This window comes from Macaca fascicularis, chromosome 3 (assembly GCF_037993035.2).
Source record: "Macaca fascicularis isolate 582-1 chromosome 3, T2T-MFA8v1.1".
NCBI classification, from domain to species: Eukaryota; Metazoa; Chordata; class Mammalia; order Primates; family Cercopithecidae; genus Macaca; species Macaca fascicularis.
Window position 1 is genome coordinate 23,245,854 of NC_088377.1, and position 13,104 is coordinate 23,258,957.

At 38.1% G+C, this 13,104-nt stretch overlaps 1 long non-coding RNA gene across 1 annotated transcript in view; it reads left to right on the forward strand.

Moving 5' to 3' along the window:
• Positions 1 to 5,148: 5,148 nt before the first annotated feature.
• LOC135969813 (uncharacterized) overlaps positions 5,149 to 13,104 on the forward strand; it is a 45,262-nt gene continuing 37,306 nt past the window's right edge. Inside the window, exon 1 of the long non-coding RNA XR_010585220.1 lies at positions 5,149 to 5,329. This is a non-coding gene — a long non-coding RNA (uncharacterized lncRNA). The remainder of the gene's footprint in view (positions 5,330 to 13,104) is intronic.

The window sequence follows — 13,104 nt, forward strand, 5'->3', positions numbered from 1 at the left end:
GCTGAAAAAGCTACTTGTTATTTTAAAAACCTATAATAATGCCCTTCCTTTGAGGCCTGGGCTTGCATTCCCTTGTTCAGTGTGAACAATGGTAAAGGAAAATAGGGATATACATAAACAGGTAGTCTCTTTGTTCCTGTCAAAGTTTATGCAAATGTGTAAGCCTTTTGCAAACATAACTCAATTCTTTGGTTAATATTGTGCAGAATTCATCAAACTTACTACAATTCAACTGCTACAAATTTGGTGTGGATATTCATTTTATTTTCCTTTTTACATGTGCCATGAGAACAACCCACCATGACAACTACAATTGAATGTAAGAATCAACCCCTGTAATGGAAAAACTGTGAGTCTAGATATTTGACGTGCTGTTTCAAAGCAGTTTCTAACTTCTTGGGTTTGATGTGAATGAGTTACATATTTGGTAAGTATTTAAGATTCATCCTGAGGAAATGACTTTCAGATCTGGCCTATATTCTTCTTCATTACTGATGCCTAATCCTGTAAAACTGTATCATCTTTTTTACAGTTACCACGAAAATCTTTTATGTGCTGTTTCATTTGAAACGATATATTCTCAGTACACATTTTTTTAATCCTTTAAGAAGCAGAAAGAGCTTGTAATAAAATTCTAAATATACCTACTACATACTTTAGATGCCCTCCACCCTTTTGGGGATTTATTTCTCTAATGGGCTCTCGCTCCCGGTCTCCACACAGCTATTTCTAACTTTCTAAATTCTTCTTAAATTTAGGATCCTTTTTTCACCCACCTTATTCTTATCTGGTGAGTTTATCTAATTCTTAGGGGAAAAAAGGAATAAAATAAAAACTCCCTCAGTCTCCTGCCCTCAAAGTTACAAATTTTTATGAACCTTCATCTGATCTGTGTTTTCTTGTTTTCTGTTAGAATAAAATCATTTTCCCCTTGAACTGCAGAAAGTTCACTTAAAGTGTGCCCTTCATTGCTTGCTTCCCACATTTTCTGAAGAAAACCAATTATTTCCTCTCTGTGTATTTAACCTACCACTCTCCACAAACGTCTTCCTTCCTCTAAGCTTTTACACATGCTTAATTTTTGCCTTCTAATGGAATTAAAAATAAAATGAACAAATTAAAAAAAATCTTTTCTGGACATGGCAGTTTGTTCTGGCTAACCAGTGCCTCCCTTGCTGGCATAGCTAGAATTAGGGTGAAAGAGTGCATGCCCACTGTTTCTATTTCCTCCTTTCTCTGATCTCAGCAATCAGATTTCCTCTTCATAATTCAACTCATACTGATATCACGTTAAAATTATCTGCCTGTTGCTATGTTTAGTTTAAACATCTCAAGCCTTTATCATATTTGACCCTAAAAATCATCTAACAGTGTTGGTCCCTCATTCCTTGAAAAGATCTCCTCCTTTGTCTTCCAGGAGACCAAGTCCTCCTGGTTTTAGTCCCACATTTCTGGCTTTCTGTTTGCTGTCTCTTTGTTTTAACAATGTCTTTTTATTCTAATACTGTGTTCGTCTGTTTTGCATTGTTCTTTTGTTTTGTTTTGTTTTTGAGACGGAGTCTTACTGTGTTGCGCAGGCTGGAGTGCAGTGGGATGATCTTGGCTCACTGCAACCTCTGCCTCCCAGGTTCAAGCGATTCTCCTGCCTAAGCCTCCCAAGTAGCTGGGATTACAGGTGCATGCCACCACATCCAGCTAATTTTCTGTGTTTTTAGTAGAGATGGGGTTTCACTGTGTTAGCTAGGATGGTCCTGATCTCCTGACCTCATGATCCACCTGCCTCGGCCTTCAAAGTGCTGGGATTACAGGCGTGAGTCACCGTGCCCAATCAATCTGTTTTGCCTTGTTCTAAAAGAATACCTGACACTGGGTAATTTATAAATAAAAGAGGTTTCTTTTGTTCACGTTCTGCAAACTGTACAAGAAGGGTAAAGCCATCATCCACTTCTGGTGAGGGCCTCAGGAAGCTTACAATCATAGCAGAAGATGGAGGCATGGCATGGTGTGTTTGCTTCTCTTGAACTGTAACAGACTCTCTTTTCAATGACCGTCATCTTCTAATCTCTTGACTTCACCCCGCCTGAGTAATAATGAAATCTACATTTAAAAATACTCCTGGCCGGGCGCGGTGGCTCAAGCCTGTAATCCCAGCACTTTGGGAGGCCGAGGCGGGCGGATCACAAGGTCAGGAGATCGAGACCACAGTGAAACCCCGTCTCTACTAAAAATACAAAAAATTAGCCAGGCGCGGTGGCGGGCGCCTGTAGTCCCAGCTACTCAGGAGGCTGAGGCAGGAGAATGGCGGGAACCCAGGAGGCGGAGCTTGCAGTGAGCCGAGATCGCGCCACTGCACTCCAGCCTGGGCAACAGCGTGAGACTCCGTCTCAAAAAAAAAAAAAAAAAAAAAAAAAAACTCCTTAAAAGACCTATACATTCTCTAAATTAGTAGTTGGATATCTCCCTACAGAGCCTTTTGAAAATTGTTGGGAGTATATTTATGTATTATAAGAATTATAGTGTTGGACTACCAGCATTAACTGAGAGAGTGGGTTGAGGAAACTAGACATCCTGCAAAACAAGGGTAATATTGCACAAAGGAAATGAATTAAAGAGAAATAATTTATAATGATATGTATCTTTTGATATGTAAATCTACCCGGGAGTGGTGGCTTATGCCAAGGCAGGTGGATCATGAGGTCAGGAGATGGAGACCATCCTGACCAACACGATGAAACTCTGTCTCTACTAAAAATACAAAAAATTAGCTGGACGTGGTGGCACGTGCCTATAGTACCAGCTATTTGGGAGGCTGAGGCAGGAGAACCGCTTGAACCTGGGAGGCAGAGGTTGCAGTGAGCTGAGATTGTGCCACTGCACTCCAACCTGGGTGACAGACTGAGATTCCGTCATATAATTATTATATTTCATATATACTTATATATTATATTAATAATAATATGAATATATTAAAAATATAGTAATATTATTAATATAATATATTGTTATATTAATATTGATATATCAATATATCAATAAGACAATATATTAATATATCATTACATATTATTTATATATTTATACATATTAAAAATAGTATGTTGCAATATATGATTACAAATATATATTTTATAATTATACTATACATAATAGATAAATTAATGCATAAATATAAATATATAATTATATGATTACAATTATAAATTATAATATATATTATTCATATATTAATATATTGATTTAACATTATACTTATATAATTATATTATTATATAATTATAAATTATAATTATATTATAAAATTATAATTATATATACACATAAACCATAACTGTTCTCAAGACTATTTACTCATTGAAAGCTCATCTATAACTTTATCCACTGCCCGAACCTCTCTGCAGAGCCCCAGACATTACTCATCTGCCTTGCCAGCATCTCCAATCCATGTTTGTTTGGCCACAAAAATTCCCTCTTGCACTGTTGACAATCTCAATGAGCAAGCGTCAGGGACCCTGGTGCCGGTGTGTACTTGAATGATAAGACTCCAAATTTGGGAGCTATCCTGGGCCCTCTTCCTCCTCCTTTGTTATGCTCTTAGGTTCAGAGTAGATATTCTGCTGCCCTAATCACTCCAGGGCCTAATAACAGACAAACAGAGACAGCCATGAAATTCAGAGCCCACTGAAATCATTCAACTAGACAAGCCTAAATTTGTTTACTCTCTCTCCCCCACTTCTTGAAGAAATCACAAAAAAAGCTTTCGCTAAAGGTTTGCTCCTGCTCCCTCTGCCTCCCTTGCCCTCCACCTTCAACCAATAACAAAGGCAAATGGCAGGTTTTTCATCCTCATGGTCAGTGCCTTCGAAAAGATCGGTGTTGTTTTCCTCTAATCCATTTTCTGTTTTACTGCCAGAATGATCTTTCAAAGAAGGAAATCTGGTTATATCTTATCCTGATAAGAATCCTTCAGTGACTTCTCATTGATCTTATGGAAACCAGTCTTTTTACAGGCCTTCTAAAAATCGTTGATATTCCAACCCTTGCTTAACTTTCCTGCCTCACTGGTCCCTACCACTCTCACTCATTATTCTCTACATTCATTTTATATATTATATATTATCTACCTACCTACCTATCTATCTATCTATCTATCTATCTATCTATCTATCTATCTGAGAGTTTCGCTCTTGTTGCCCAGACTGAAGTGCAGTGGTGTGATCTTAGCTCACTGCAACCTCTGCCTCCCTGTTTCAAGCGATTCTCCTGCCTCAGCCTCCTGAGTAGCTGGGATTACAGGCGCTCGCCACCATGCTTGGCTAGTTTTTGTATTTTTTTAAATAGAGACAGGGATTCACCATGTTGGCCAGGCTGGTTTCAAACTCCTGACCTCGTGATCCACCCGCTTCGGCCTCCCAAAGTGTTGGGATTACAGGTATGAGCCATTATATTTCTTGCAGTTTATCAAAAGCAGATGTTTTCCCTCCTGCTTTTTGTTTTTCTACTTTTGAGTATATACTACCCTGGCTTTTTTTCCTGTCCCATTCTTACCCATTATTCAAGTATATATTTAAACATCCCACCTCTTGGAAAGCTTTTCTTTACTATTTTAAATTAGGTAATGGATTTCTCCCATTGACAGCTTGTATTTCCCTTCCATAGTACTTAGTACACCATATTGCAATTGCTTGCTTAACTATCCATTTTACCCTTAGATTCAAAGTCAGTACTACACAATAGAAACATAATGCAAGCCACAAATGAAGCCACAGATTTCCTTAAAAATTTTCTAGCAGTAATATTTTTTAAATGGAAACAGATGAAATGAGTTAATGTGTCATTTAACCCAATATATCCAAAATATAATTATTCCAACATGTAGTCAATATAAAGTTACCAATTCAATACTTTGTCTTTTTTCATACTATCATTGAAAAATTGAATATATCTTATGCTTTTAGTGAGTCTCAATTTGGAGCAGTAATATTTCAAGAGCTCAGTAGCCACATCTGGCTAGCGGTTATCATATTGTGTCCACAATTGGTTCCTTCCGGTGGGTTCTTGGTCCCGCTGACTTCAAGAAGGAAGCCGTAGACCCTCGCGGTGTTACAGTTCTTAAAGATGGTGTGTCCGGATTTTTTTCTTTCAGATGTTCAGATGTGTCCAGAGTTTCTTCCTTCCGGTGGGTTTGTGGTCTCACTGACTTCCGGAGTGAAGCGGCAGACCTTCACAGCGAGTGTTACAGCTCTTAATGGTGGCATGTCCCAAATTGTTTGTTCCTCCTGGTGGGTTTGTGGTCTCACTGGCTTCAGGAGTGAAGCTGCACACCTTCGTGGTAAGTGTTACAGCTCATAAAGCTAGTGCAGACCTAAAGAGTGAGCAGCAACATTTATTGCAAAGAACAAAAGAACAAAGCTTCCACAGCTGTAGAAGGGGTCCCAAGCGGTTTACAATGGTGGGCTCCGATGGCCAGCTTTTATTCCCTTATTTGGCCCCACTTACATCCTGCTACTTGGTCCATTTTACAGAGTGCTGATTGGTCCATTTTACAGAGCACTGATTGGTCCATTTTACAGAGCACTGATTGGTCAGTTTTTATAGAGTGCTGATTGGTGCGTTTACAAACCTTTAGCTAGACAGAAAAGTTCTCCAAGTCCCCACTCAACCCAGGAAGTCCAGCTGGCTTCACGTCTCGATATTGGATGCTGCAGATTTCAGCTCTGTAAAGGGAGTATCCTTACTTACCAGGTTCAGCATTCTGTTTCCCATTACAGCAGAGCACTTGGCATTTAGAGCAGGCACTCAGTACATGCAGGTGGACAAATAAGTAGATGAATGCTAGAATTTCTGTTTAAACATCATTTTAAACTCTATGATCCATTGTTATTAATTTAAAAATCAGCTTATGACCCACAAGATTTATTTTATGACTTCATTATTATATTAGTATTTACATTTAGAAAAACATTGTTATAGATATTCAGCTAGGGAGAATATAAGTCAATAATAATTTTTGTTAGTTCAGTAATTATTTTGCTATCATATTCTTCTGGATTAAAAAAAATTCAACTGTGAAAATCCTAGTGGGGCTCTGTGTTATTTTATAATCTAAATGCAGTTATTATTATTATTGGAGAGAAGGAAGCTTGAATTTATATTTTATTATTATTATTTATTATACTTTATGTTCTAGGGTACATGTGCAGGTTTGTTACATGTGTATACATGTGTCATGTTGGTGTGCTGCACCCATTAACTCATCATTTACATTAGGTATGTCTCCTAACGCTATCCCTCCCCCTTCCCCCCACCCCACAACAGGCCCAGGTGTGTGATGTTCCCCTTCCTGTGTCCAAGTGTTCTCATTGTTCAATTCCCATCTATGAGTGAGAACATGCAGTGTTTGGTTTTCTGTTCTTGCAATGGTTTGCTGATAATGATAGTTTCCAGCTTCATCCATGACCCTACAAAGGACATGAACACATCCTTTTTTATGGCTGCATAGTATTCCATAGTGTATATGTGCCACATTTTATTATTATTATTATTAATCACAAAATCAATAGTTAAAAACAGCTCCACAATAATTATTTGCAAAATATATAAAAGATATGTCACATTTTACCTTCTTCCATTTTCTTAAATACTGGGTAATTGAAATTTACATTACCCACATTATTATGATAGACATAAAATTCTGAAAGAGAACTAAAAAGATCTATACTATTCACCTTCTCTTTTCCAGAGCTCTGCAATCTTCCTATGAACTAATTTTCTAGGGCCTGCTATGACTGGAAAAACTGTGATTTTTTAAGGCTATTTTGCTCAACCTTGAGAAGATCTGGCTGATAGAAACAATATCAAATAATTCATAAACTTAACCAATGTTTGTTAAGTATACATATTGCTCCAGCACTGTGCAGGGCACTGGTAATGAAAGTGACAAATTAGTCATGGCTCCTACCAAAGTGTGTTAGCAAGTCACTACTCCTCTAGCTCCATCCTCTTTGCTTTTGGATTTTTTCCCTTACTGAAACCCATCTCTTCTCCCTAGAATAATGAATGCTTATTTGCCCATGCCCTGCTGATGATAGGACTCCAAAGCAGTGACAGCTTCCTTCTCCTAGTCTCTTGCACAGATTTCATGTAAGCTTTAACCCAAACTTCTTCTGTACTTTGGCTGTGTCATCCCTTCCTGCCCATTATCACCCTTTACTGAACCTCAGCATTTCTCAACTGTCAAAGTCTTTTGCTCCCATTTCACCAGGTCCTCTCCACTCAAACTCTTGTTCTCACCTTGAAGACTTGAATATCTGACAGTAGACTCATCTGGAGACCTAGCTTCATGCAGGTTCTTTAGTGCCTTAACCTGATATAAATATAAATATATACACATATATATACCTTTTTCCAATGATTCAAATATATATATATATTTCAATGATTCAATAAAATATATAGAGTTTCATGATTCAGTTTCTTAAGCACACATGCCTTACATCTCTTTCTGTTATCTTAAATGTCCTACCTGTTGAATTTTCAATCCTAGTATTCTACATTGGAATCATTAATAATCTTAATCCTCATTCTACCAATGTTACCCCTTGGACCCAAAAAGAGGGTCTTCGTTGCAAGGCCTTGGTCTTCTCTTTTTATACTATACCGCTTCTGATGGAGTGAAGCATTTGTGGGGCCAAGTTATAGTGCCCACTTGGAGACCCTGCACCTCCTTCTCAGATTATATGCTGAGTAACAGGATGCTGGAATTCCTCGCCTAAATGGCCTTGTTCCTGCCTCTACAGCCTGCACAGATTTTTTATGAAGCTCTTTTCTCCTCAGGGGACCCATTTGTGGTATCCACATCCCTAGACACAAGCCATTTGTGAAGGTTGTAAAGGATGTTGGGCACAAGAACCTGCGGGACACACGTGTGGTCAGATCTCCCTCAGCATGGGCTGGAGCCGAGGCTGGGATGAGAGGAATGGACATCAGGGTCTAAGGAACAGCCCTTCCTGAACCACCACATTTTGAAGTGGAACTTTCCTCCTTCATGCTTTTATAAGGATAAATTGTCAAAGTAGTATCAATCACATTACATTAATAATTTATCTTGATTTACTACCTTTAAATATTTAGGTAAGTGATAGAAGGAGTTCTAATAACATTCTGGCCCTGGGCACCTTAAATATTAGGAGTGGGTCTGCCGACCGTGCTTACACGTCAGCCCTCACTCTAATCAATACTCTCTTGATTTCTTTCTCTTTTAATGTCTATTAGCTTTTCTTTTGTCAAGAACTTGGTTTTTCCAAAACGCCTGGAGTTTATGATGCAGGTCCACCATAATCACATGTACCCTCCCTTCTGATGGTGCTGTTCTTCTGATGTCCTTGCTATACAAAGCCCAAATGTGGTAGACTTTTGCCAGCTGCATTTATCACTCCTATGCCCATGTTCTGAAAGCTGTTGGAAAAAAATGTATAATTTTGTGGATTTCTGCCACTTCAAATTTATGATATTTAATTTTAGTTTTGTTCTACAAATCCTATAATATCACCCTTGTCAGATGCATTTCCCATCTGCCTGGCTATTTCAAAATTTTATCACTCATCTCAAGTAGATAATTTTTGGCCTCCTCATCTTCAAGAGATTGCTTTTATTCTATTTCACAGTAAAAATCAAGACTTGAATGTGGAAAGACCCTAAACTCTTAAACATCAAATTATACATACATCTAAGTGTTCTTTCTTCCTTCTTTTTTTACAAGTTCGTCTTAAAAATTAATGTGGGTCCTTTGTGATCTTTACTGCCACCTGCAGGATGGCCTCATCTACTGTTATCTTCTCCACACCACACGCATTACATACCTCCTTTCTTTCCTATACCTTCAGCTTCTCTTCTTTCCTCTCTCTCTCTCTCTCTCTCTCTCTCTCTCTGTCTCCCCCTGTCTCCCCCCTCCTTTTCTCTCTCTCTGCCTGTTGCCTTCAAATTGCTCTCAGATAGCACTAACAGAAAAAAAACAAATATTTCTTCATTTATGATGTTATTTAAAGTGAAATTATCTTTTCTACTCATAGACATGCTCTTTAGGAAGTTAACCAGCCACTGCCATTACCTTCTCCCTGACCTTGATGGCTCAACATACTTCATCCCAGAACAAGCTCTTACTATTTCACCGAAATGATTTTTTATAAAGTCACCAGTGCCTTTATGTGCACCAATCCAAAGGGTGCACTTCAGTCCTTATCTTACCTGACTTCTCTGCAACTTTTGATACTATTGATCAAGTTTCTGATGCTTGACACCCTGTTTTTGTTTGTTTGTTTTTCCACTCTTGCTTCTTCTCTTATGTTTTAGACCTTCCCAAATCTCCAGCCCAGGAAAGAACACTTCTTTTGGTGCATTTGATGTGCAGCAGAGCTTGTTCTTCTTCCCAGTTTTCTTTTCACTTTACAAATCTATTTGAGTCATCTCATTTATACTGTAAACTTCATCTACCTGCTGACAAGTAGTCACTTACCTTTTTTTCTAGATAGAAAACATCAGCCTTCCTAGACAGTTCTGGATCACCTACTTACTGAGAATGTGCATATTCCACAGAGTCCTCAAGCTGAATTCAGTCTTTTCATCCTGCCTCATCAAAGCTTGTACTGACTTACATATTTATTTTGGAAATTGGTGAAAGCCATCAACATCTTCCAAATTTTCTCAGATCTCTGTGGACAGTCTTTTTCTAGTCTCATTAGCAATGTTTCAGTATCCACCAATTCCTTCTACTTCTGTGGCTCTATTCTGTTCTACTTTAGATGCCTATCACCAATCAAATGGAATTCTCTCATAGGCTACTCTTATTTTTTGCTGGCATTACCTTCCTACCAACTATACTATATACACGCATGAGTTACTTTTCCAACAGTTAAGATAGGGCATGTAACTTCTCGCTTTAAAAGTGTTTAAGGATCTCCAGTACTCTATTGCCTATAAAATAAAGTTTTATTTGTATCATGCTTAACTTGACATTGAGAGCTCCTATCATCCCAAACTCCAACTTCCCATTCGTCTCCATTCATCTCTTACACTCAAGCCATGCCAAAAACTACCTGCTTCCATATGCCTATTACTTTCATGCCTCTACACTTGGTCAGGTCATTTTATCTTTCTGAAACGTTTTGCCTTTTCCTTGTCTACCTGACAGAGTCATACATATTTTTCAATTTCAGCTGAAGCATTGCCTATAAAAACTTGACTTCTCCAAGCAGACACAGGGTCATCTATCATGGTCCAATAATTTTGGTCCTGATTCTAATTTAGCAGGTATTACCATGTAATACAGAGCAATTTTCACAGTGTATGTCAAATGCAATTGACCAAACTGCCAAATGTTGTATTCTAAGGGACCTAGTGTCTGTTTCATTATTGCAAAGAATTCTTGGAAAAAAAGGGGGATATTATGCTTCTCCAGTTATCTCAGCTAAGACTATGTTCAAAGAACTGTTTTAGGTGTGTGGGTTATCACGATGTTCCATATACACTGTTTGCTAATCACTACATTCTCGACACTATGATAATTCTTTCACTTTCCTCCAAAATTATGTGTTAAGTCCATTGATGGAATAGGATAATGAATAGGTTTACATCATGTCATCACAAAAAACTTCAAGTTGAATATTAGTTAACACAGCTCTTAAAAGCACTTTGCCTAACCAATTATCAGAAATATCGTACTGGCTCCCTGATTTAAAAGCTTCAGTTTCCTGCTCCATTCACTGGGATCTACTCTTTTTACAAATTGTCAGTTGCCTCTTTCACAGCTGTTTCTTTTGTTTTGTTTTTTTCTCAGACAACAGTGGGCATTTTATTATTGAAATCATCAATACATTAATTAAGGCCTAATATATCTGGAATATAATTGCATACCATTCTTTTTTTAGCTTTTCAATCTTTACTTTTCTTCATTTTATATTTGATACGCAGAAGACTTGTGCAGAAGAGTCTAGCTGTGTCTTTGTTTCAACATCTTTTCCGGACTCTATACTTAAGCCTTCTTGTAATATATCTAGTGGTTTCAAGGTATTTTTTGAACAAAGACTGTTATTTTTCTGAAATGGTCTCTTGGATCATTTTTAGCCTACTTCACATTGACGGTTATCTTCTTGGGGTCACAGATACAACTTCTCAAGTCTTTACTCAGAAATTTATACTATTTCCAATAAACATTTCTGAAATAAAAATGTATATGAATACAGTAAATATAAACTTAAAATGTTTGAGTCACAGTTTTATTTCATAATTCAGCTTTAGGTGAAAAATATAAATATTAAAATTAATATAAGTATTACTTCTTAATTATTTTATGAAAACTAAAATTTCCTCTAAGTTGTTCAGAATATTTCAAAATTTTAGGAACTTCCAATATTTTAATTTTCAGTGTTATTTTTAGTATTGGTTAAATAGATAATAGGTGAGATTTTATGCTGCTCTCTGTTCCTGTTGTGTTATTAAATTAGACTCTTTTGGTACGTACTTTAATATGATACTACTGTTTTATTTTATTTTATTTTTTTGAGATGGAGTCTCACTCTGTCGCTCAGGCTGGAGTGTAGTGGCATGATTTTGGCTCGCTGCAACCTTCAGTTCCCGGGTTCAAGTGATTCTTCTGCCTCAGTCTCCCGAGTAGCTAAGATTACAAGTGCCCACCACTGCACTCAGCTAATTCTGGTATTTTCAGTAGAGACGGGGTTTCATCATGTTGGCCAGGGTGGTCTTGAATTCCTGACCTCAAGCGATTCGCCCACCTGAGCCTCTCAAACTGTCAGCATTTCAGGCATGAGCCACTGCGCCTGGCCAATACTAATGTTTTATAATTACACTTTGTCAAAAGATCTAGAATTCTATAGCTAGTTTCCATAACTTTTGATAATATATTGATAATAATAATGGTAAGATGACAATAATAATAACATAATGATAATGATAATAAAAGCTACCACTTTAAGTATTATTTTATGTAATCATAAAACCAACATTTTATGTAAACATTATTCTCACTTTTAAGGATACTACCAGCAGGTGTGCTTTTTTGGGGGTCCTAGTGTAATTTAAAAGAAGATAAAGTTATTTCTGGCCAGATAAGATAGGATACGTCTATTTCTTCCTGATCCTCTCAACTAAGTACAACCACAAACACTGGAAGTACTGCAAGAGACAAAAAAAAAGAGAGAGAGAGAGAGAACTCTGAAAGATAGGTAGATGTTAGATTAAAGAAACAGGTCTTTTGATGCCCACCCAACAGAGCAAAGCAAGCCAGGGCCACTGGTTCCCTATCCCCAGTTTTGCCTCAAAAGGCAGATCAGGTAGGCTCATTCCTCTACCAGATTGAATGAGAGTCCTTTCCATAACCCCAGGTCAGCCCAGCAGTATCAGGAATGGGGACTGATAGTGACACCAGCTGATGGTCAAAGCAGACGAGGTTAGTGAACAAGGACTATGGTCGCTTCCCACTCCTCCCTCACCCCTACCACACACAGACACACACACTAAGGGAAACCTAGGGGGTCCTGAAGCACTGGGAGGGGGATCTTGCTATCATAACCAGGCTGGCCCAGGAAGCCATCCATCCTTGTGGGTCAGAGACTCCCTTCTTTACCAAGAGACATTGGTCAACTGGGCAGAAGCAGCAAGGAAAATTCTGCCACAACTAATGCTTGTTCTTGTGTGCCTGAGACTCCCCTCCCCACCCCAAAACACCAGACATTGGGCTGTGCCCACAAGAGAAAACCTGTCACAATGAGTGGTACTGCCAGGGAAAGTCTCTTTCTAAAGGCTGGAGGCTCCATTTTCTAGATCGAGGCACTATGAGTCCAGGCCTGGGAAACATCTTCTGGCCACCAGGCAGTACCAGTAGAGACCAGTGAGAGCCCAGTGGCACCATAAGGCACCCAACAAGTGACCAAAATAACACCATAAAAACTCTAAAAATGAAGTTGTCATTGGAACCACAGTCCATAAAAGTAGGCTAAACTTAGATAAGGTGGCTACCTGCTAAAATAAAGACTTCAGTAGGAGTTGTAATCTTCTAACAAAAGACAGAATGTAATACCACAAATCAGAAAA